This window comes from Sceloporus undulatus, chromosome 1 (genome assembly GCF_019175285.1).
Source record: "Sceloporus undulatus isolate JIND9_A2432 ecotype Alabama chromosome 1, SceUnd_v1.1, whole genome shotgun sequence".
NCBI lineage: Eukaryota > Metazoa > Chordata > Lepidosauria > Squamata > Phrynosomatidae > Sceloporus > Sceloporus undulatus.
In genome coordinates, this window is record NC_056522.1 from 229,190,742 (window position 1) to 229,213,684 (window position 22,943).

The 22,943-nt window shown below is 40.4% G+C and overlaps 1 long non-coding RNA gene across 1 annotated transcript in view; it reads left to right on the top strand.

Annotated features, from left to right (window-relative positions):
• Positions 1-200: 200 nt before the first annotated feature.
• LOC121919649 overlaps positions 201-22,943 on the top strand; it is a 36,268-nt gene continuing 13,525 nt past the window's right edge. The window contains exon 1 of the long non-coding RNA XR_006101545.1: positions 201-389. This is a non-coding gene — a long non-coding RNA (uncharacterized LOC121919649). The remainder of the gene's footprint in view (positions 390-22,943) is intronic.

A 22,943-nucleotide genomic window follows, 5' to 3' on the forward strand; every position in this document is an offset into this window, starting at 1 on the left:
CCCGAGTAAGAAATTTACGGGAAGAGGCTTAACAAAGTACACAGTTATCGGTAAGCCCAGATTTTATCTGGACGAAAAGATATTTTGGTAATAAATGAATGGCTTTTCAGTTTGCAGCATCGAATGATTTGTTAGCTTGCAGGAAAGTAACTTGCAAGTGGTTTAATTTATCTTCTTGGCAGACATTCAGTTCAGGGACGTATTGGGCATGTGCTTTAGAATGTGCAGACACTATCTATATGGAACATGATCACATAAAATGATATATTTTTTGTATATTTTAGATTTCTAATGATGGATTCCAGTACAGTAATTCAAAAGTTCTGACCTTGTACAATGGAGTCTGCCAGGACTGCAAATTCCATCAAAATGGGCTTTGTAAATTAAAGGTAATTTCAAAGCACTTAGAGGTTTAATACAGAGCATCCATCTTTTTCTTAACCCTCCAGCTTCCTTGGTTTGGCTGTGCAGCTTGTTTGACAAGCCTCAGAGAAGCAAATGTGTTTATTGATCAGCTGGAAAGCTAAATATATTTTCTTCCATTCACTTGTAAATTTTGCCCTTTCTCAATATAAACAGCCAGGAAACCACACATTGTACATAAAAAATGTATCTTCCAAATGTAATATTTTATATGCACACAGAATTTAGCACCTCTGTGCTGGAAATGTTCATGAAAGTAAATGAAACCAGGGAAATAAAAAGAGGTTCTGTGATTATCTCTGATAAAGCTTCTTTCACACTCAGAAGATTCCTGTTTATGTAGAACCTTTGCCAGGGAGACCTGCCTCTGTGCTTCTGCAAGCAACTCATCTTTCTAATGTATGGTGTTCTCTCAGATTTACTGAAAGTGTTGGAAAAATACTACTCTTCCATCTTCTGCATCCATATACAGTAGATGCACTTGCCAGAGTTAAAAGAAACCAGTGATCATGGCTGGAATCCCATGAGGTAGTCCAAACTAGAGCAAATCCAATGAATCAATTGTTGAATGGCGAGTCAGCACATAGGTGAATCCAGTCACTTATGGGTGTTATCTTTACTGGGGAGTGGCAACAGGATTTAAGCCCATATAAATGTTTGCACCTGTTTTATACATGGTTGCCAGAGTGAAAACTGGAGAGGGCTCTCTCCCTTTAATGGTTGTATAGAAGGGATGTTTCAGCAGGCACTGCTTATTATGACATGCCACACCTGCTGAAATTCCCTCTTTTACGCAAGTGTAAAAGGGACAGAAGCCCTGTCCAGTTTTCACTATGGCAACCCTAGTTCTATAGTGGTTTTGTAACACGGAGGTGGGATTTAACTGTGTTTTGGAAACTAATTGTGACAGGCATTGTCACCATCCCTTCTCTTTCTGTGCACTCTGATAAGATTGTTAGTTTAGGTGATGTCATTTAGTCATGACTTTGGCTTGCATGGGTCTACACATACCACAACATACAGAAAGCTGCTGCATAATATGTAATTATTTAATTATTGCTTAATGGTAGACCATATGCTTTGCATATGAAGGTGCCAGCTCCTTATGTAAGCTTTCCTGTCCAGGGGTATGCTTCGCTTGGTGCAGCTCCTTCAGGAACAGGAACTTCAGCACAACAACTATAACGGGTTTATCATTCCTGGACCTGGATTTTTTGACTGGGCATTTCCCTTTGGGTGCCCTGAATCCCTTCAGAGTTTATCAGACAAGGGAAATTGGAAGTATAATCCAATGGCAATCTGAAGACAATTATGGGGTTTAACGTTATTGCATGATAGATGACCAAATGCAATTTTGAGCAATGGGAAGTCAGTCCAAACGCAATCATGGGGTTTCACGTTATTGCATGAGAGGTGATCACATGCAATTTCAGGCAATGGCAAGCTATTTTTGGGCAATGGGAGGTCAGTTTGAACACAATTCGAATTCACATATATTCGCTGAACTAGCGAATTTACATGAATGTGTTATGGCCCCACTTTCTTTTCATTCGAAATTAAGAGAAATTCCTCCCATGTGATAAACTCCTTCCTAGAATCCATACTGGATCCCATATTGTTATCCTAGCCCAAATCTGGGTCTGTTTGCCTGATGTGCCCTTTGCTGACCAACTCATTGAATAACGAGACCAGACACAGAGAACTGGATTATAAAAATGGGCAGCTTTATTAAATTCAACCTATTTAACTTTAATTCCTTCAAGAACTGCAAAAACTAGAGGGGAGAACCTTGTGTAGGAACAGCTGGTGGATGGTCTGCTCCAAGAACAATTCCCCAGCTTCCAAAGGGCAAAAACATCTGAGCCCCAAGGGCAATCCAGAAGTTGGTTGCTCCCTGGCCGGCCCACATCTGGAAGGCCAACCCAAGACTCCCCCACTTAACTCGCAAGACTAAACTGAGGGTTTAAATCTCAGGCCAGCCCTGAGGCAAGTCTCTTTTTTTTAATTTATATACCGCTATTCCAAAGATCATAGCGGTGAACAGCAAGTAAGCTAATTAGCAAGTAAGCTAATTTGCCCCCAACAGTCTGGGTACTCATTTTAGCGACCTCGGAAGGATGCAAGCCTGAGTTGAGCTTGGGCCCTTTTGCTGGTCTTGAACTCGCAACCTTGTGGTTTTGAGTGAATGGCTTTTCCTTCATGTTTAGTCACCAGACATAAACCTCAGTTCCAGAGACCCACCTTCACCCTTTAGGAGAGTGCTGAGGTGTTCACCAAAACCTCTATCTCTCCCTGCCTATGCCATGAAATCTATTTATGACCACATCCAAAGCCAGTTGTCTGATTCCCCAATTAACAGTGCAAGGTAGGTTAAAAAAAAAAAAAAACTTCTAAAAAGGGGAGAAAATTCCTATGCAGCTTCAAGGCAACCAGAATTAATCTCACACTGTTGTTGAGGCGGGAGGGTGGGACAGTGTTTTTTCAACTGACAGAGAGTTAAGGGCGGGCGGGCGAGCTTTAAATAGGCTTAGCTCTGCCCCCTCCCTGTCTAACTGCCAGTCAGAGCGCACCATTTGTCTTTAAATTTCTGTTTCTCCAATGAGAGACCAGGAAAGCCTCCCAAGACCAATGGGTCAGGAGAAGTATTACACATAATAAAGAACACACCAAGGTAGAGATCCAAAGCTTTATTCTCCTGTGCAGTAAAAATTTCCAAAGTGAGCACACAAACACAGCTGGCATTCTAAGTTTTAATACACAAAGAACAAGGGGAAGTGGAGGAACAAACTTGTCATCATCGCATCACTACTACCTCACAATGTACAGGCCAGATGTTTTTCCTATACACATAGCTTGTTTCACATACTGCCATTCTATAATAAGCTGTGGAGATTCTACTTAACATACTGAATCTTCACCTCTGGGTGTGATTTTTACCATGTTAATGAGAGCATTAGGTGTTTTCAGGTCTAAATATCGATTATAATACCCCACTCCTTGCTAAGGGGACAAAGTCCAGAGTAGATCAACAGAAAAGGCTTTTGTTTGTGGGGAAAGAACTAAGCTAAGCCTCTGCAGTCAGCAAAATGGGTTTTGAAACAATGTCTCAACAGGGAACAGACCACAAAGGTGTGCAGGGAGAAGCCTAGAAAAGTTTACCAGAACTAAATTGCCTACCAAATTAAGACACACAGTAATGGCGGTGCAAGGCCCAAAAGTAATGGGCCAAAAAAGATCTATTCAGGCCCATTGGAGCCTAATAAATCACAAACCACAGTGGTGGGGCTTGGCGCAGCTCAACAAGGCCAAGAAAGATCTGTTAGTACCACAAAAATGCCCCCCAAATTGTGCAGCACAGCCTGAATTGGCTAATTAAGGCCCAATGGAGGAGACAGAGGTGATCATAGCAGTAATAGCTAGGGCGACACAATACCTGTACAAACACAAAAACACTTCCCCGCCCATTCCTCCTGGGAAGCACCTGCTCCATCCCTCCACATGCACAATCACGCCAAAAAAACAATCACCTCTGCTAATTCTAAACACACACAGTCTGCCCTGGCACTGCCCATCTCAAACCCCAAGTAGCGAGGTGATGAAACAAAATAAACAACCCCTTTCCCTGGGGCCTCCATGAAAATCTGAAATGAAAATCCAGTACAAATAAATAAAGCCATGATCCCAAACAAACAAACACTAATGGGGAAAGAGCAGAAAGCTAAATTATCTGCACTGTCCCTACAAGTCACACACCCATAAATGCAAACACAATGCAATCGTTCAACGTCATGCACAATTCAATGTTTGTTCCTTGGTACCACATTGTGAAGATACAAAGAGGCACATGAAGGGGTTGGCAGGCATTAAATAGCCTCTGGCTCTACCAAACAAGATGCAGCACTCAGGGACAGTGCACCTCATGTGTGAAGCTCTGGTCTCTATCCTCAGACACCATCAAATGCATACCCTTCCACACATTGCTGTTTGCCACACAAGTCCAAGTACGCATTTTTTTAAAAAAGTTAGCTAATACACTTCCCTTAACATGAATATTAAACTCTACAGGTCCAAGTGCCACATTTTAGACTTTGAAAGAGTATGTTGTTTACTTAGATCATTGTTTCCTGGAAAGCTATCTTTGTTTTGGCAGAGGTAGTTACTTGCAATAAAGGTGCCTGAAGTTTCTGTTTCACTGTTGAAGAAGATTATTCCATCATTGGCTAAGAATTTTCTTTGATGCAGGGAAGATATCATCACTCCTTCTTCTGATGTCCATGCTATTAATACCTAGTTACTAAAAGATTTATTCAGACAAAGAATAGACACAGCATTCCAGAATGAGATTAGCATAATGAAACCCTATTTAGGTCTTATCCTTATCAGTTATCTGAATACATGAGCAGGGCTGGCTGAGTAGCACAAGGTGACCATGTTCAGCCTGGACAGGCAACTTCAAGCAATCAAGGGACTGTAAGGGCCATCTAGTGCAACCCCCTGCCATGCAAGAATACTCAAGTAAAGCATTCCTAAAATATATCCACCCAGCCTCTGTTTAAAAATCTCTAAAGAATGGGAGTCTACCTGAGGCAGCCTATTCCACTCAAGCAGCTCTTACAAACTGAAGAGTTCTTCCCAATGTTTAGATGGAATCTTTTTTCTCATAATTTGCATTCATTGGTTTGTGTTCTAGTCTCTGGAGCAACAGAAAACAGTTTGCCCCCATCTTCCACATGACATCCCTCCAGATATTTAGAGATAGCTTGAATAGCCTAGGAACTAATCTGTCACCTCTGACAATATAAAACAGGCTGCACCACACTGCAAAATACCAGGTTCCTTTACAATCAAACCAGAATTGGTAGCAGGTCTACTTCCAGTTCCATTTTTTTAACCTTTTGTGAGAATCACAGGCCTGCACTCCATTTACCACAAAATGGTAAATACATTTTTAAAAGGAAAAGTGTGTTTATGCTGCTCCTGTGATTAGGAGTCCAGCCTTATTGAAATTCCTGAACATGGGAGCTCTATTATTGCAATCAATTGCAATATAGCTGGTGCCAGCTATACCTGTGGCCCTCAACTACTCCAGACTTCCTTTTTTCTGTATGAAAAAATACACCTTTTAAATAAACTGTATTCTCCTTCATCTAAAAAGCAGTTCATTTTTCAAATACCCACTCCTGTTCATTTTGATAGCCCGAGGAAGGTTGCAGAAAGAGATAATTAACCCTCAAACCCATGACAGTTGGTCACCCAGATGCAGGGAGAAGGTTAGGAAAAGTTTTGGGTGGTATTTGGCATGATCTTTACAGCTGTGGATGTGGATGTTCTGAGGGAATTACTGGAGATGATCAGATGGAGGATAAGGATGGAAGCAAAACAGATTGCTCCTATCCCATTTGTGTGATTGGGGAAAAGATTATCACACACTGTGTGCTTATGTCATTCTTCTCCTGTTCGTGAAGTGTAATGGCCCCTTCATTTGGTATTGGCCATTACATTTCACGGATGGGAGAGGTGCATGATGTGTGATCATCTTTCTCTCGATTTCATAAATGGAACGAGATAAGGACAGGAGCAATCCACTTTGCTCACATGCTTATCCTCTGTCTGATAATCTCCAAAGGCCAGAATGCAGTTGCAATTTCTGTGAAAAGGCAACATTGCTTTGGGAATTAACCAGGAAAAACCTTGATGTTGAACTTAAGACAAAAGGAAGAGGAGGAGGAGGAGAAGGAGGACAACAACAACAGCAACAACAAATAGTCCTGGAATCTAAAGTAGAGCCTGGAAAAATTACTTCTTGGAATATGCTGGCTATGCAGATTCCAGGAACCATAGTCTTTTTTTTAAAAAAAACACCTTTTCCAAGCTCTGGCCAAATTGGGCACAAACCAATAATTTAGAAGCACAGAATTCCCCCACACTATGATTAAAGATTTGTGTTCTTAGAAGGAGACATATGGCAGCTTCATAGCTTGACAAATGGCTTCCAAGCAGATTGACAGTTTTAAAAACGTAAATAAATGTAGAATAAAGCACCATTTTGAAATGCTCTTAGGCACCAATTTTGCATCACATAGGACAGCAAACAAAGCTTTCCAGTGGGAAAAAAGAAGGGTCTGATTGTCATACCAAATTTTAGAGATTATCCCCTTAGTGAAGCCCAGTTTCAGCAGGACCAATAATTAATCACAGTAATAACAGGTGTCTGGTATTAATGATCTTGTATAGCAATTCTTGTCGAATTTTTGTGGCAGTGGCATTGCCCAGCAGCCTGAGATAAGACTTCATAACTACAAGAACCTGACAAAGAAGTTGGCTAAGCCAGTGTCCTTTCAGCTATTTTTAAGATACACTTGTATTATTTCCCTAGGGAACAGAGTGCCAGCATTTAAATTGCTGTCATTTCATTATTCCTAGAGCAGAGTATTTTGTGGTATCTCAAACCAATTATTAGCTGTTAATTTGTCCTTTTTTCCCTTCCCACCTGGCAGGAAAATGCTTGCATTATAGAAGGACTGTGCTTTGCAAAAGATGACTCAAGCATTACCAGACCTTGCCTTCTGTGTGACCCTGCAGTTTTTCAATTCACCTCGTCCTTCAATTAAAGTAAGCTGGACAAACACCAGACAATTAGCAGGCATTTAGAGTTAGGAACATGAATGCACACTACTTTTTTGTGTTATTTTAATATTTTATTTTATTTGTAAGGGGGGTATTTTGGGCAGGACTTGCACATTCTAAGCATTTCTGTAATTTCTGTAACACTGTTGGTAATTTTCTTCCAAACAGACAATTTCTCACAAACAGGAGTACTACAGAGAAAAGTAGGACTTCAGTAGAGTACTCAGTTATTGCTTTATTCTTTCCCAGAACTATTACAAGAGTAATTTGCAAATCACTGAAGGTCTCATCTTCCAGCTGCATCCAAACCTGACAAAACACATTCCAGATGCAGACTATAATTACTACCTGCGTATATAGGAGTAGCACTGCAAACCTGGTCTTTAGAGGAGTGATCCCCATCTAAAAGAGATAAATGGTAGGGCAACTTGTCCAATGGCTCCCTCATACATCCACTGTTATCAACACCATCTTTTTTGGAATGCAATCCCAACAATTCCCCCACCACCACCTGTGCCCAGTCCATAAGTATTCATTCAAGGATCAGGTTGTACACTATGGGTCATCCTTATATTTAAGAGGCATATTAACAGACATTCTCATTTTCAGCTAGCCTTTGATCCTTAATCCATTCCAGGAGCATGATTACTTTATACTTCTATTTGTGCATAAATAAAATTTTATTGAATCAAAGTTTAAAAAGTCTACTGCAAATCATGGCAAGAATTGTTTTCAATGGAAAGTTTAGATGGTATAGCAACAAAATCTAAATATATACCTGTAAAAGCCTTCCTGAAGACTATAATCAAATTTTGAGTAAGTTTATTTTTCTGTTTTGTTAGAGTTGAGGCTAAACATAAACAAAAATGAGAGAGACTAACTTTAGCACTTTTTCCAACTGCAGTTTAATATCCACCACAGTTAGTACAAACAAATTAGGATGTTAATCTGCTGCTGCTAAAATATTAAAATGAGTTGTACATATCTCCTTACCACCCATTAGTAGGGAAAGAGCAAGACAGCAATAAGCTTACTTCTGCTCTTTGCCCAGATTACCTGATTACTTGTAGGGATCATTTAGACTCTGTGATTTCAATTAACAATGATGGATTGAAAAGGGCCAACTAAGCTATGTGAAGAACAGCCCACTAGGAGTAAATTTGATGATTTATATGATGTCTTAATTCCTGCACCCTCTAAAGTATATATTATTCTTCCCTAAATCACCAACCCATATTCTAATTAAATGACAGTATTCAGTAAATGCTTGCATTTGGGATAAGCCACAAACTGGGTGGATTTGAAAGCTCCATAAATTAGGTACCATATGATCCTTGCTGCATTTTCTTATTTTATTTAAGTAACCTGCTGCCTGTGTTTCATGCCCCCTCTGATCAGCTTCTGACATTTGAAGGAGAGAATTTTGTTTACTAGCTGCTAGCGGTGGATCCTGAGAAATCAGCAGTGCTGTTTACTTTAGAAAGTGGTCCTCCAGAAGCCTGGCTCTCACCTGCTGGCCTCCTCATCTGGAAAGCTGGCTTTGGGGAATCAGAGAGCTTTGAATTCACAGTGTCTGATGAATGCAATGCCCAAAGCAGACACACCATTCAGGTAGGGAAGAGATTCTCCTGCAGACGGGTGTGTCTGGCTCTTGGTTGCTTCCATTATGGCAAATAATTTGTTACTGTCTTTAAAAAGCTAAGACTTCAGCTATTTTCAAGTAAGTGCATATTATACAACATGACAGTAATGATCAATTAATCTAATAAATATCTTAATGAACGTAAAACCCATATATACAATGAACAAGAGAGGGTACTATCGATTGCTGTCTGAAAGAACACTTTTGCCGAGCCTGTTAATGGTTCATTAATCTGCTTTAAAATTCACTGTGTGCATTTGGATCTTTGAAGAAAAGCACATAACAACATAAAAGACCAGGTTTTAGCCATAAAGGGGAGATGATAATTCATTTGCAATGATATTTTTAGAGGCTCCCATGCTCTTATGTCATTACTCCACAGCCTTGGTTTCTTGGCAGCGCTTCTTTTCTGCTTTGTCTTTATTTCAAGGTTTTCCATTAATTCTACAATAGCATGGGCTAATAAGGTAAATGTACAACTAGAAGGGTCGGTATAACAATGGGAATTGTTAAAGAGCCTGGTAAGAAATATGTGCAGAATAAATGTTCACTCAAACTGCTAGATATAGGCTAAAATCCCATTGGCACCCCATACCCATAGATGCATGTTTTTCAGGATCAAATAGCAGTATTGTGGGAAGGTAGACAAAATCTGCTGGCTCCAGGCAATTCTGCAATGCCTCCAGAGCAGGTGTACCTGTGGCATTTTTATTCCGGCTGCTACTGCCTTCATTGTGGTGTTACAGTAACATTAGTGCATTACCAAATTCCCAACCACAAAGGTATGTGGCACCTTCCTCCAAACCCTTGTACTGGGACTCTGGGAGACCAAGGTTTGAATCCCCAAGGAAGACCACTGGGTTACCCTGGGCAAGTCATATGAAGAAGCCCTGGTGGCGCAGTGGTTAAATGCTTGTATTGCAGCCACAAGTTTGTGAGTTCAATCCCAGGGCTCCAAGGTTGACCCAGCCTTCCATCCTTTCGTAGTTCTGTAAAATGAGTACTCAGCTTTTTGGGAGCAATTGACTGACAAATTGTAATTCATTTAGAGAGTGCTGAGTTCACTGATAAGTGGAATAGAAATCTAAATGCTATAGCTATTCTTATATCCTCTCAGTGCACTCACCATCTGGGAATCACCAGGGAAACGTTAGGGAAGTGTGTATGTGTGTAATCCTGAAGTGCTTCCCCAGCATGATGGAATTGTCAGCATCCCTCTAGTGTTACTGAATCATTCAGGGAGAGTGAATTTCCTATCAATGATAATTTTTCATTGATAGGAAATGCACTCTCCCTGAACAATTCAGTAACAATAGAGGGAGCCTGATGATTCCATCATGCTAGGGAAGCACTTCAGGGATACATACATGCACGCTTCCCTAACATTTCCCCAGAGATTCCCAGATGGTGAGTCCATTTGTGATAATCCTCAGTGTCAGAGGAAGGCAATGGTAAACCCACTCTGAACAATCTTGCCGAGGAAATCCATTGACTGGTTTGCCTTAAGATCACGTAAGTCAGAAGTAACTAGAAAGCACACAACAATAACCCACAATTCACCTGGAGATGTGTGGGAAAAATAGGGTTAGCTTAATGGTACAGTTAGGCCAAACTAGACTTTATACCAAATGTGCATCAGCCATTGAAAATCACAAACATATGACTTGTGCTCCCCATCTCCTTTAATTGTTTAGACATTTGTGGCATCCTGATGTTTCATGTCTATGGTTATGAAATAGGGAGGGGGAAATACAGAATGTGGTAACACTGGGAAATGGTTCGGTACCATTGGACTAGTTAGGTATTATGAAGGCAGAAATTTAGACTTCCAGTTTTCAGTGGCAGAATTGCATTTCTCATGTTATGTTGCTTGACCCTGAATATGGCTCAATAACTTTCCAGGTGACATAGTCTAGACTCTCTGTATTTCTGTAGGCTGGAGCTACAAGCTGCCATCACATACAAACCTAAATAATTATATCTGAAAATAGCTGTTTCATTGCTTTAAAATAATGGTTTGGGGAGTACAGATACTCTATCCTTCCTTTCCAGTTAAAGTGACAGAGCCTTTCAACATAGTTTAATGACCAAAGAAAGCAAAAGAAGTATTGCCCCAGTTTTTGTCTTTTCTAGATTTCAGTGAAGCCTTGTTGTTTCTTAAATAGTGGAACATGTTTCACCAATGTTAGCTTTCCTCTTGTTGAATACCTGTGCATATGTCCCAATGGATTTGAAGGAGAACATTGTTGAAATAATTATTGCTGTGTAATGATCCTAAATCAAGCCCATGTGGAATTTGTTCCTGTACTAAAGGAACAGATAACTATGGTGCGGTACAGACCGCCCCTTCAGGGGCAGCCTGCACCCACCCTTTTTCTTGCCAGGTTGGGGGCAGGGCAGCCTCACCGGCAGCCCAGAGGCCCCAATCCAGAGCTTTTTGAGACCATGCCCCAGGACACCCCGATAGGCACAGCCATAGGGAAAAGGGGCTACCCAGTCCCTTTCTCCCATGGCTTCATTCCCATGGCCATCTGGTCACCGTGTGGGAATGAAGCTTGCGGCACCGCAACCAGGAAATGGCACTGTCATGACGTTTGGACACTCAGACGTGGCACTGGCATCATGGCGGCCTCCATGAAGATGGGAGGCCACCATGATGACACGGCCGCCACGTACTAGGGTTGCGGGACATGCAGACGCTCCACCCCCAGGCAACCCTAGTATGTGGCCAGGCCAGTGCAAAGCACCAGTCTGGACCAGGCCTATATTTGTAAATGTCCAGCAGGTTGGAAAGGTAAACTGAACCTCTCATTTTGTTCTGGAACTTCCCCATTGCTTTCATGGTTGATCTGGAGACATATCTATTTTGTTATGCCTATCACATGGAGGCTGTTTGACCCAACATCTGAGAATCATATTTTCCACATCATGGGAGTAACGTTTAGAGCCAACTGAAATAACTTTCTTTCTTTCTTTCTTTCTTTCTTTCTTTCTTTCTAATCTCATATGCCTCATTCCCTACTCCCCCCTCCTGCACGGCTTGAAAGAGTTTAGGATCTATACACTGTTTACAATACCTAATATTCAGTTTGTGGGCTTTAAGTACATTATTGACTTAATTGTACTCCGTATTCCCTTTAACCTTCTCAAGCAGGATTTCCCAACCCAAATTCCAGGCTTCTACTTTCCTTTCTCCAGTATATTAAATCTTCTATCTCTAATAATTTCAAACAACAGGTTATCTGCCAAATACTTATCTACCTTGGTGAAGTTCCAATTTTTACTTTCTTTCCATCTGGATGCTATCACAGCCTGTGTTGCTTTTAATATATTCTTTATTGTTTTCTCTTCATTGTTCTTCAGTCCCTTATTCTTCAAATTTAAAGTTATACATTTCTCTTTGTTCAAATGACATCCTTGCCTATAATTTTATTAATCTCTCTTATCACTTCACCCCAAAACTTTTGAACACATGGACAATCCCACTTCATATGCATGTAAAAACCCTTGGACCCACCACAGTGCCAACATTTAGCTGATAGATTTTTATTGAAAAGTGCTAATTGAAAAGGGGTCCTGTACCATCACCTATTAATTTCATCTGTTACTTTTTTATTCTAGTGTGCTTGTTTCTCTTAACCTCTTGTATCCACAATTGTATATTTTCACTTGTTAAATTTAGATCTCTTTCCCAAACTCCTTTCTAAATGTCTACGGTTTTAAACTGATGCTCTAATATTACTCTATATATAAATCTGATAATACCTTTGCCTTCATTTAGCATTTTTTTTGATGATCCTCTCCAATGGTGTTACATTATTTTCTTTCATATTTTTAACTATATCCTTTAACAGGCCAACTGAAATAACTGATTGGCTGTATAAGAAAGAGGGTTTCTTTGCATCTCCACACATTTGATAGCTGTGAATTAGAGACACCCACTACTACAAATGATTCGTATGGCAAGTTATCCTATACACTATAATGGTGTTTTTACAAATCATTTCACAGCTATAGACTGATACTGGAGTTGTCAGAAAACTACCATTCCATCATTATATACAACATCTTTTAACCTCTGGTCTACTACATTCATCTTCAAATGAAAGCTGAATGATTTGAATATGATTCAAAGGTGGGGACTATATGGAGGCAAAAATGTTCTCATTCCTTAATAGCTCGTCTTGGCAATGTCAGAAGTAAGGATCCACAAATTTCATATGTGATCTTACAAGTTTATTTATTAAAATGAAGTCTGGGACACAAAGAACTGACCATTAGTGGACTGTCTGTAATATGATTTTTCTGTTACTTAATTACTGAGGGTGAGCATTCAAGAGTGATTCTGACATCTGTAATTCTCACTTGTGGCTGAGCAGAGATTTAGAATGAGCAAAAGATGGCTTTTATGCTTGAGCTTTTTAGTACAGTAGAAGCATGGCTTTTCTACAGTTTTACTCAATGTAGAATTAAAATAAATTTCACTTACTATAAAACCATCAATGCTCTACACTTGACCAATATCTTTTTGTTGTTGTCATTGTTGTTGTTGTTCACTGCTCTCAAGTTGACTTCATCTCATGGTGACCCTGTGGATGAGACATCTCCAAGAGCCTCCATCCTCAGCCTCTCTACTCAGTTCCAGCAGGCCCAGGCTTGTGGCCTCCCTGATCAAATCTGACCATCTGACATGTAGTCTTCCTCTCTTTCTGCTGCCTTCCACCTTTCCTAGCATCATTGCCTTTTCTAATGATTCATTTTCCCCCATGATGTGCCAAAGTACAACAGTCTTAATTTAGGGGTGAAGCAGATGGGCGGGTAGCAGTGGCCTCTGACTGCTCTAGCCATGATCAGGCCATGATTGGCTCAAGACCACAACAACCAGACAACCCACTCTCAAAGCAGGCTGCCACTGCAGTCCCATATGAGCTGTTGGCAGGAGAAATTTTTAACGTGCTTTCTTCTTTGATGGCCTCAGAGTGGGTTCCAGCCACTTCGGTGGTGTGCATCATCTGCACTTCATGCCCCCAATGTGGATGGAAGTGCTCCTTTTGGCTCTTCTGTTTTGGGACTTAACCATCCTGGATTCCATGGATAGTTGGGGCTTGATTTGTCCTAGAATCCATTTGTTTGTCTTCCTGGCTATCCATGGAATCCTCAGTACTCCTCTTCAGCATCACATCTCAGTTGAGTTGATTTTCTTTCTATCTGTTTTTTTCACTGTCCAGGTCTGTGCATAGTGATATGGAATACAATGGCTTGAATTATCCTCACTTTAGTGTTGTGAGTTATGCCTTTGCACTTTATGATCTTCTCCAGTTCTTTCATAGCTGTTCTGACCAGTCCTAGTCTTTTTATTTCTTGACTACAGTCTCTGTTCTGACTAATGTTTGACCCAAGGTGTGAGAAATCTTTAATCTCCTTGACCTTTTTCAGTAATTGCTTCAGGTCTTTGTTGGTTTCTGCTAGTAGTATTGTGTCATCTATATATCTTAGATTACTAAAGTTCCTTCCTCCAATTTTCACTCCTCCTGATCCCAGCCTGCTCAATATATGATATTTTCTGCAAATAGATTGAATAAATAGGATGATAGTATACAGCCTTGCCTAATCCCTTTGCCAACTGGGAATAATTCTGTTTCTCTTTATTCAGTTCTGATGAATACAATACAAGACAATCAAATGTACTGACACTCCCATTTCTTTGACAGCATTCCATAGGTTTTCATGATCTATGAAATCAAATGCTTTGCTGTAGTCAATGAAACACGTAAAATTTCTTTTGAAAATCTCTGGTGTGTGCCATTATCCATATGTTTGCAATGTGATCCCTAGTGCCTCTTCTTTTTCTGAATCCATTTTGCACCCCTGGGACTACTTGTTCCATGTATGGTGGGAGGTTTTGCTGCAGAATTTTGAGCATGACTTTGCTTGCATGGGAAATTAGTGTGATGGTCCTGTAGTTGCTGCAATTTTTGTGTCTCTTTTTGTGTATAGGAGTGTATACACAAAATGTATCCCTCTCTACAGCCTTTTAATAAAAAATCTACATTTAGCTAACGTCCCTTCTAATCATGATGGAAAGCCTCTTGTTGGAAGATTCCAAACCGTTTATTGCTTCTTGTTGGTACTATTCAGGAGTAGGGGTAGGGAGTGACAAGATTAGTAAGAGTAGCCTCTGATTTTCCAGTTGAATTTCCAGTCTAAATTACCATTGCTTCTCTTTCCTGTGGGAGGACCTTCAATATCTCATTAGAGAGGTTATTCCATGTGCAAATCAGAGGTTATTACTCACTGATATATTTAATTCAATTCATTACTTAGGAGGTGAAACAGATTTCTGGCATATTTTTGTTGTGTGCTTTTAGTCCTTTCCAACCTAAGGCAAACCTAACACAAAGTTTTCTTGCAAGATTCATTCATAGGAGGTTTCCCTTTGCTTTCCTCTGAGAATGATAATGACTTGTCCAAACTCACCCAGTGGGTTTCCATAGGTGAGCAAAGATTCGTACCCTGGTCTCCAGAGTTGTACTGTAGTACAAAACTCAAACCATTACATCAAGCTGGCTCCTTCTGACATATATCCATCTCTAAAAAGAGATCTTCAGTATGCCAATTGACATTCTTGGAGAAGCCTTACTTAATACATCCAAGTCCTCTAATGACATATGATCTTGCATTAATCTTGGTAGCAAACCCATTGACTGTTCCAAGGATTTAATGAAAATTGAAGGGAATACAGGATATGAGGAGTGCTGGTATTTAAACGAAATGGGAAGAAATTTCTTTCGATAGAAGAAAACAGATGAAAACAACGTATCTTATTTTTCTACCAGTGGTAACAAAGACATTATTAAGAGATGAGTCTTTCTTTTCAGTTTATTCTTGAGTTTCTAGCTGCCTCTGCTCCCATCTTTTCTTTTCACTGTATCCCTTCCCATCATATTATGTTTATCTTTCTGTGGTATTCTTTGCCTCTTGTTATGAGTAAAAGCAATTTACATTCACCTTTGGGAAATACCCTTTTCCTTTTCAGTTGAAGAATGATGCAGTAATGTCCATAAAAGCAGCAGAAGAAAGGGTAGAAAGTAACTATTTCAGGAAGTAGTCCACAGGTTTAGGTATTCTTGAGAATCTCTCTGCCTGTGTTCATTTTTGATTTGTACCCAGGTAAAGGTGTCCTGCAAAATCAAGGGTAGGATAAATCTTGTGAGCCACCTTGGATCCCTTTCTGGGAGAAAGGCATCATAAACATGAAATAAATAAAATAAATTATACATTTCTACTTCAGTAGAAGGGAGCCCATGTGATATAGTGGTTTAAGCATTGAACTATGACTCAGATCAGAATTTGAATCCCAGCTCAGCCATGTAAATCCACTGGGTGACTTTGAGCAAGTTACACTCTTTCAGCCTCAGGGGATGGCAATGGTAATCCCCTTCTGAATAAACGTGCCTGTAGTAGATTCACATTAGGGTCACCATAAGTCAGAAATGGAGGCAGACAACAACACATTTTGTGTGAATTATTTTTTTTCTAGCAAGCAGAGTATATTCTAATTCTCCACCTCTCTCTCTCTCTCTCTCTCTCTCTCTCTCTCTCTCTCACACACACACACACACACACACACATTAAAGCATTTGGAGTGTGGTACCATGATGGCTCCAATCAAACAGGAAAAAGGCAGTCCCAAGTCAAAATATGATTTTTAAAAAATCAAGCGCTATGAATCTGTGAACCCTGTTCACTGTTGTCATCAATTTATTTTCTGAAACATACACACTTCACTTTTTTCCCATTAGCATAAAGAAACAACTGCTTTCTCGGGTAATGATCATTCTTGGATGATTGTTGCCAAGTATTGATAACATCTCCTCTTGATCTAGGAGATTGTAGTCTACATGATAATAGAAAATGACCTGCTTCAATTACTCCCCTCTTTTCCCCTTTTTCATTTAAATAAAATATTCATTGTTTTAGTAGTTATTTTCCTGACCTGAAAACAAGCAAAGATGTGTGGGGTGGGGGTAGGGGAAAGTAGAAAAATGATTGAGTGAAACAGCAATACTTCTCAATGTTTTAATGGCAGTCGAAAAATTATATGCAAGTGCAGTTGAGAGCCAGCTGGGAAGAAGATGATTTTACTTGAGGGCAGGTTCCCTTACAGCAATAAAAGCTTATCCTTGATGTTGTGTTTATGTCTCAATTCCCCAGAAAGCCATCAATAATCTAATGAGAAGGCAACACAGTACAGCTCAAGTGACAAGACTGTTCAGTGTCACATCTTTACAAATGATAGCAAACAGATAGTAGGAACAAAACACTTACTCTTCAGAGAGCACCTTAAGTATCATCTCTGGAGAAGGAACTTGCTGAAAGTGTAGGAAGTGTTGTTGTGCATACAGAAAGACAAGTGCATTCTTAATCCCACACTGCTGTCATTGATAGGACAACAGTCATCTCAGATGCATGCTCAGGGAACAGGAAGAGGGACAGAGATAAAAATGAGCAGGAGCTGTGGGGATCTCTATGTAGAACATGGGCCCAGAGTTCATTTGCTGTAACTTAAACTTCTATAACATACCTTCCCACTGGGGTATCATTTCAAAACCATTTTCAGATGTTCTCAACGTTTGGTGCAAATGATCATTATTGTCATTCTCTGTACAGAAGGAAGCAATGCAACTAGATATCAGCAAGCTTAAAATATATGGATGAAAGCAGGAACAGGTTTCAGAAAAAATTGTATCCTCCCGGAAAAGTGTGCTGTTTTCTGCATTCTTTAGTCTGATGTATCACAGAGCAGGAACAGAAGGAGAGAGTCTCAAAAGAGTGCATATTTTCACTGGAAAAAGGAAGAGACCAAGCTGATCTTTCTGGCCTTGAACAAGCCATTAGTAATTAAGTGTGCTATGAGTTTCATGTAACAGAAAGTTGATGAAGAAGTATATTCAGATAGACATCTAAATGCACATTATACTGAAAGTGATATAATATGGAAAGACATAATAAGAGATAATAATGAAACATAGCTAAAGCCAAAGAATCTCTGCAACTGGAGGTGAGGGACCTTATTCTCACATCATCTTCCCCACACTGCTACCACCTCAACATTAGGAAGAACTACCTGACAGCACACTGTTTGACAGTGGAACACACTCCCTCAGTGAGTGGTGGAGTCTCCTTCTTTCATAGAATCATAGAATTGGAAGAGACCTCAAGGCCATCCAGTACATCTCCTTGCCATGCAGGAACTCATAATCAAAGCACCCCCAACAGATGGGCATCCAGTCTCTATTTAAAAACCTCCAGAAAAGGATCACAACTCTCAGAGGGAGTGTGTTCAATTGTTGATCTGCTCTTACTGTCAGGAAGTTCATCTGAATGTTTAGGTGGAATTTCCTTTCCTGTAGCTTCCATCCATTGTTCTATGCCCTATTCTATGGAGCTGCAGAAAACAAGCTTGCTCTATCTTCAGTATGGTGTGTTACAGACGCGCCAAAGGGGCGTATTAGGGTTAGGAAGGGGTGTAGTAGGGTTGAGAAGGGGCGTCACTTCTGGACGCCCTTCAACCCTAGTACGGACCAAGTCCGTACAAAATGGTGGCGCCTGTCCACACGAGGGCCACCATCTTGATGTAGCAGACGCATTGCGTCTACACGGCGCACGGCGCAAATGATGCTGTGAGTGCCATTTTGGGGCTTCTTTTTGAAGGTTTGTACGCTGGGGCTCCTCCGAGCTGCAAATGGCGGCAGTGGCAGACCGCCCATTTTGGGCAGTCTGTAACACGCCTATTACACCCTTTTAAATACTTAATCAGAGCTATTATACCACCTCTAAACATACCTAGCTCTCTAAGTCTCTCCTCATAAGGCATGGTGTCCAGACTCATCATTTTTTTGGTCACCCTCCCCTGGACATGCTTCAGCTTGTCAACATCCTTTTTGAATTGTGGTGCCTAGTATTCCGGGTGAGGCCTGACCAGAGCAAAATAGAGTGGTACTATAACTTCCCTCGATCTAAACCAGTGATTCCCAAACTCTGGTCCTTCTAGTGTTTTGAATTTCAGCTCCCAGAAATCTCAGCCATCTTGGCCAATAGTATGGGATTCTGGGAGCTGAAGTCCAAAACAAAGGTGAAAGTTTAGGACATTATACTTCTTTTGTAGCAGCATAGAATCACACTGGCTTTTTAGTTGCTGCGTCACACTGTTGACTCATGTACAACTTGTGGCCTGCTAGGACTCCTAGGCCCATTATATACGGGCAGTGAAACGCTGCCCTTCTTTGCTGCAAATCATTGCAACAGCAACCAAACCATGCAGCAATGATATGCCAGCAGGAAGAAGCAGCCTAGAGCAGCTTCTTCCTTAGGACTTCATAAGAGCTGCGATATAGCCCTATGACAGCCCTTCTTGGCACTGATGTTTGGGCGCTTAGATGCCCATACATCATGGACATGCCCCCCGTGTGGGCAGTGCTGCTCAATAATGGCACCATCCACACATAGTAGGGCTTGGGAGCATGCAGTTCCTGCACTCTCCCGAACGCTAGTTTTGGGCCCATGATGGCGCTTCCCACCCATCTGTACTGGGCCCTAGATCCCTTTCACATGTAGTCTTGTTAAGCCAGGTGCCTCCCATCCTATATCTATGCATTCTTTGGAAGTTTTTAAACAGAGGCTGGATGGCCATCTGTTGGGGGTGCTTTGATTGTGTCTTCTTGCATGGCAGAGAGTTGGACTGGGTGGCCCTTGTAATCTCTTCGAACTCTATGATTATATGATTTTAAGATGAAAAAGAAGTGAGGCATCCCCCCATTCTTTGCTTTCCCCACACAGAGAATGCAAGACAGGGAGGAAACCCCATATGTTGGATGGAAACATTTTGGTCAGAAAAAATAGTGTTGTAAAGGGTCATGGCCATGCCTGACTATAGCTGGAATGATCACACTCACATACACCCCACTTGTACATTCAGTATTCACCTACACATGAGATTATGAGGCTAAATATGATGTTAGCTCTACCTTGAGTGAACCTGTTTAAATGAATGGTACTTGGTAGTCAGAACTAACTTCAGTTCTCTTGATTTCATCAAGTCTACTCTCAGGAAGAGCAAAAGCAGATTTAACCTGATGTTTGTTCAGAGGCTAGCCCAGGGAGGGAGGGAGCGAGGGAGGCAGAAATTCCTGATACGTTATGTGTGTTTCCAATACATTTGAATATATATCATAATGCTTTGGCTGTTTCATTGTATTGACTGTAGCAAGAAACTAGATGTTCCTTCCAGAAAGATATTTTAAATTCCCCTTAATGCTTAATTACCCCTGTGTTCCTGACTGAAACAACCATAAAATTTTTCAGTTATATGTTAAAATGCTAAGGGGACATAGGATTATAGAAGTTTGTTTTTAGAAAAGAATATGAAACAGGAATATGTTGACAGTTTTCATTTAATTATGAGAGTTGCTTAAAAAAAGGAGAACAATTATTTACCTTGTTTCCTTGACACCAGGAATCAATGAATTTCCATAGGAGGAACCTAACAGTCCAGAGAAACAGAAAGGCAATCTAACAATTTAATAAACTGTAGAAATAACAATAAAACCTAGACAGATTTCCTAAATGTACTTAAATGTAAATGCTTTAAATGTACATTATCTTCTTGTCAACTACATTCTTCTGTATGCAAATAAAACCATTCTATTTTTTAAAAATCTACTGAAGCATATCTGTTCCTCCAGGATTATAAAGGGAATTGTTTTAGGTCCAAAACACACTGAAGAAATAATCGAGTTTGAAACAGCTTTAATTGCCCTGGCTCAATGCGAGGGAATTCTGGGAACTGTAGTTTTGTGAGACATTTAGACTTCTCTGTCAGAGAACTCTGATGCCAGAATAAAATACAATTCCCAGGATTCCCTGGCACTGAGCCAGGGCAGTTAAAGCAGTCTCAAACTGAACTATTTCTGCAGTGTGTTTTGCACCCTAGTGGCTGAGGTTCTCCTCCTGTGCCTTTAACAGCTTGTTACACATGCCTGCTAACTGGTGAAGTGTCAAAGCAAAGGAGCATGGCCATAAAAATACTTGGATGGGTGTAACATACCCCTGTGCTGCTTATGCATGTGTCTTGCCCAAGGTTGCCTAGTGGCTTTCATGGCAGAGCTGGAATCGAACCTTGGTCTCCAGAGTTGTAATCCAACACTCAAACCACTACACCACTCAGGCTGTCTCACATGGGCCTCCTTTTCCAGGATAGTGTTAACCTTTAAAGTTGCAAAAACTCTGTCCTATATTCAAACAGCCAACCCTGCCCCTGGCACTGTTGTCTATCCCTCTTCTAGACATTCCCAAATGTTATTTGTGGTGAAGTTGCTACAGTCAACTTTGTTGCCTCCTTTAGCACTCTTTGCATATCTACAATATCCTTTTTGGAATGAATATGCTTCCAATATAAACATTTGAATATTAAAGAAAACAACAACCACGAGGTATAATGTGAGTGGATGGGAATGTTCATTTCCTTTGAATAGCTAAAACTTTCCATCTTAAGGCTCACAGTTCCACATTTTGGATAGCAATAAACTGATAGTAATGAACAATGAAGTAATGAAGCAACAGAAGATTAAAATGAATGGGAGGTGAATTGGGGTGGCAGATGAAAAATATATTGCTGAGATACCTCCCTAGCTTGTATGAAGGTTTAAGCTGAGGATTAAGTGGAGTCTTTTCTGTTTATTAACCTCTGTTTTGATTGTGCCACAAGGCTCACTTGTCAGGAGGACAAAATGAATGTGAACAGAATGTTTGTTTTCCTGATGTCTCTTGTACAAATACCATGGGATCCTATTTATGTGACAACTGCCCACATGAAATGAAATGCAATGGCAGAAAGTGCAAGCGTGAGTATTCTGTAGTCTACTTATGTCTCTGTTGTGTCATGGGTTCTGTGAGCTGAAGTAGACTAACAGCTTTATTAAGATCAGTTAAAATGTCACAACATAGTGAGCAGGCTTAGGGGTTCTCCCTGACTTGGGGGTTGATATTAAGCAAAATGACATGAAAGGGAGGTGGCAGAATATGGGCATTATTTTTTTAAAAAATCCTCAAAGTTCTCTGATTTATAGCGATTTCAAGGTGGAACAGAATGCAAGAGCTGTTGTGCAAACTTAATTAGTTTAGGTCGCATTGGCCACAATAGAGATTGTCAGGTTAAACTAAAGGCAACTAAGACAAAGAAATAACCACCAGTTGAGTCCCCATTCTTTATTGTGGAAACAAGGCAGATCAACAATTTTGCATACATTCAAGACTGATGAGGTGCTTGGTAGCAGATAGATGGATATATATTGGTAGATGACCATATAGCTTACATTCTAATGTTTCCAGGGGACAGATATCTCCCATATCTGAAATAAATTAAGGCATAAATGATTCCTAGCTTCTGTAACAGAGTAGATTTGAGAGAGGAAATGAGGAATTCCCATTTCATGAGCAGAGGTCCACTTATATCACACGGCACTTGGGTGCCGACCTGGCAACCTTGCAGTCGTCAGAGTCAGCATCTTAACCGCTAAGCCATCATATCCCCTGTGTCTTACCAAACTGCAAATCCTAGCATTGCATAGAGTGAAGCCATGGGAGTCAAAATGGAATCATCTAATTATGAAGTGTGGAAGTTTCTGTTCTTTTACTTCAGGTTCACTAACACATGTTGAGTCTTTAGTATCACACAGATTAGGGCCCCATTCAGACTCACCTATTTGCGCTAGATGGAACTGGGTAGATCTGGATCTCCTCCCCCTGAATCCCTCTGGAAGCAAGTGCCTACTATTTCCCTCAGGGTAATATAACCCTGAATGCCATGCAGCTCTGGGGAGAGTTCTCATTTGCCGAACCAGTTTTAAAAAAGGCTCCTTTGATGTCAATCAAATTTATTTCCGCTTTCGTCAAGGTGACATTTCCTACAGTGATTGGGCCACCGGATGTGTGCTTCCCCCCTTCCTTTGAAAAAATAAAAAACAGGCTCCAGTATGCGCAGATGCTGTCAAATTTAAAAACCTCCAGGTGTGTGTGTTGTGTGTATTTGGGTCACTACAGATTATCGATCTCCCCTGTCTCTGTTTTCGACCCCAAAATGCAATCTAATGCATCTGCATCCTTCCTCCTTGACACCCCAGAATGCTTCATACACATATAATAATAATAATAATAATAATAATAATAATAATAATAATAATAATAATAATAA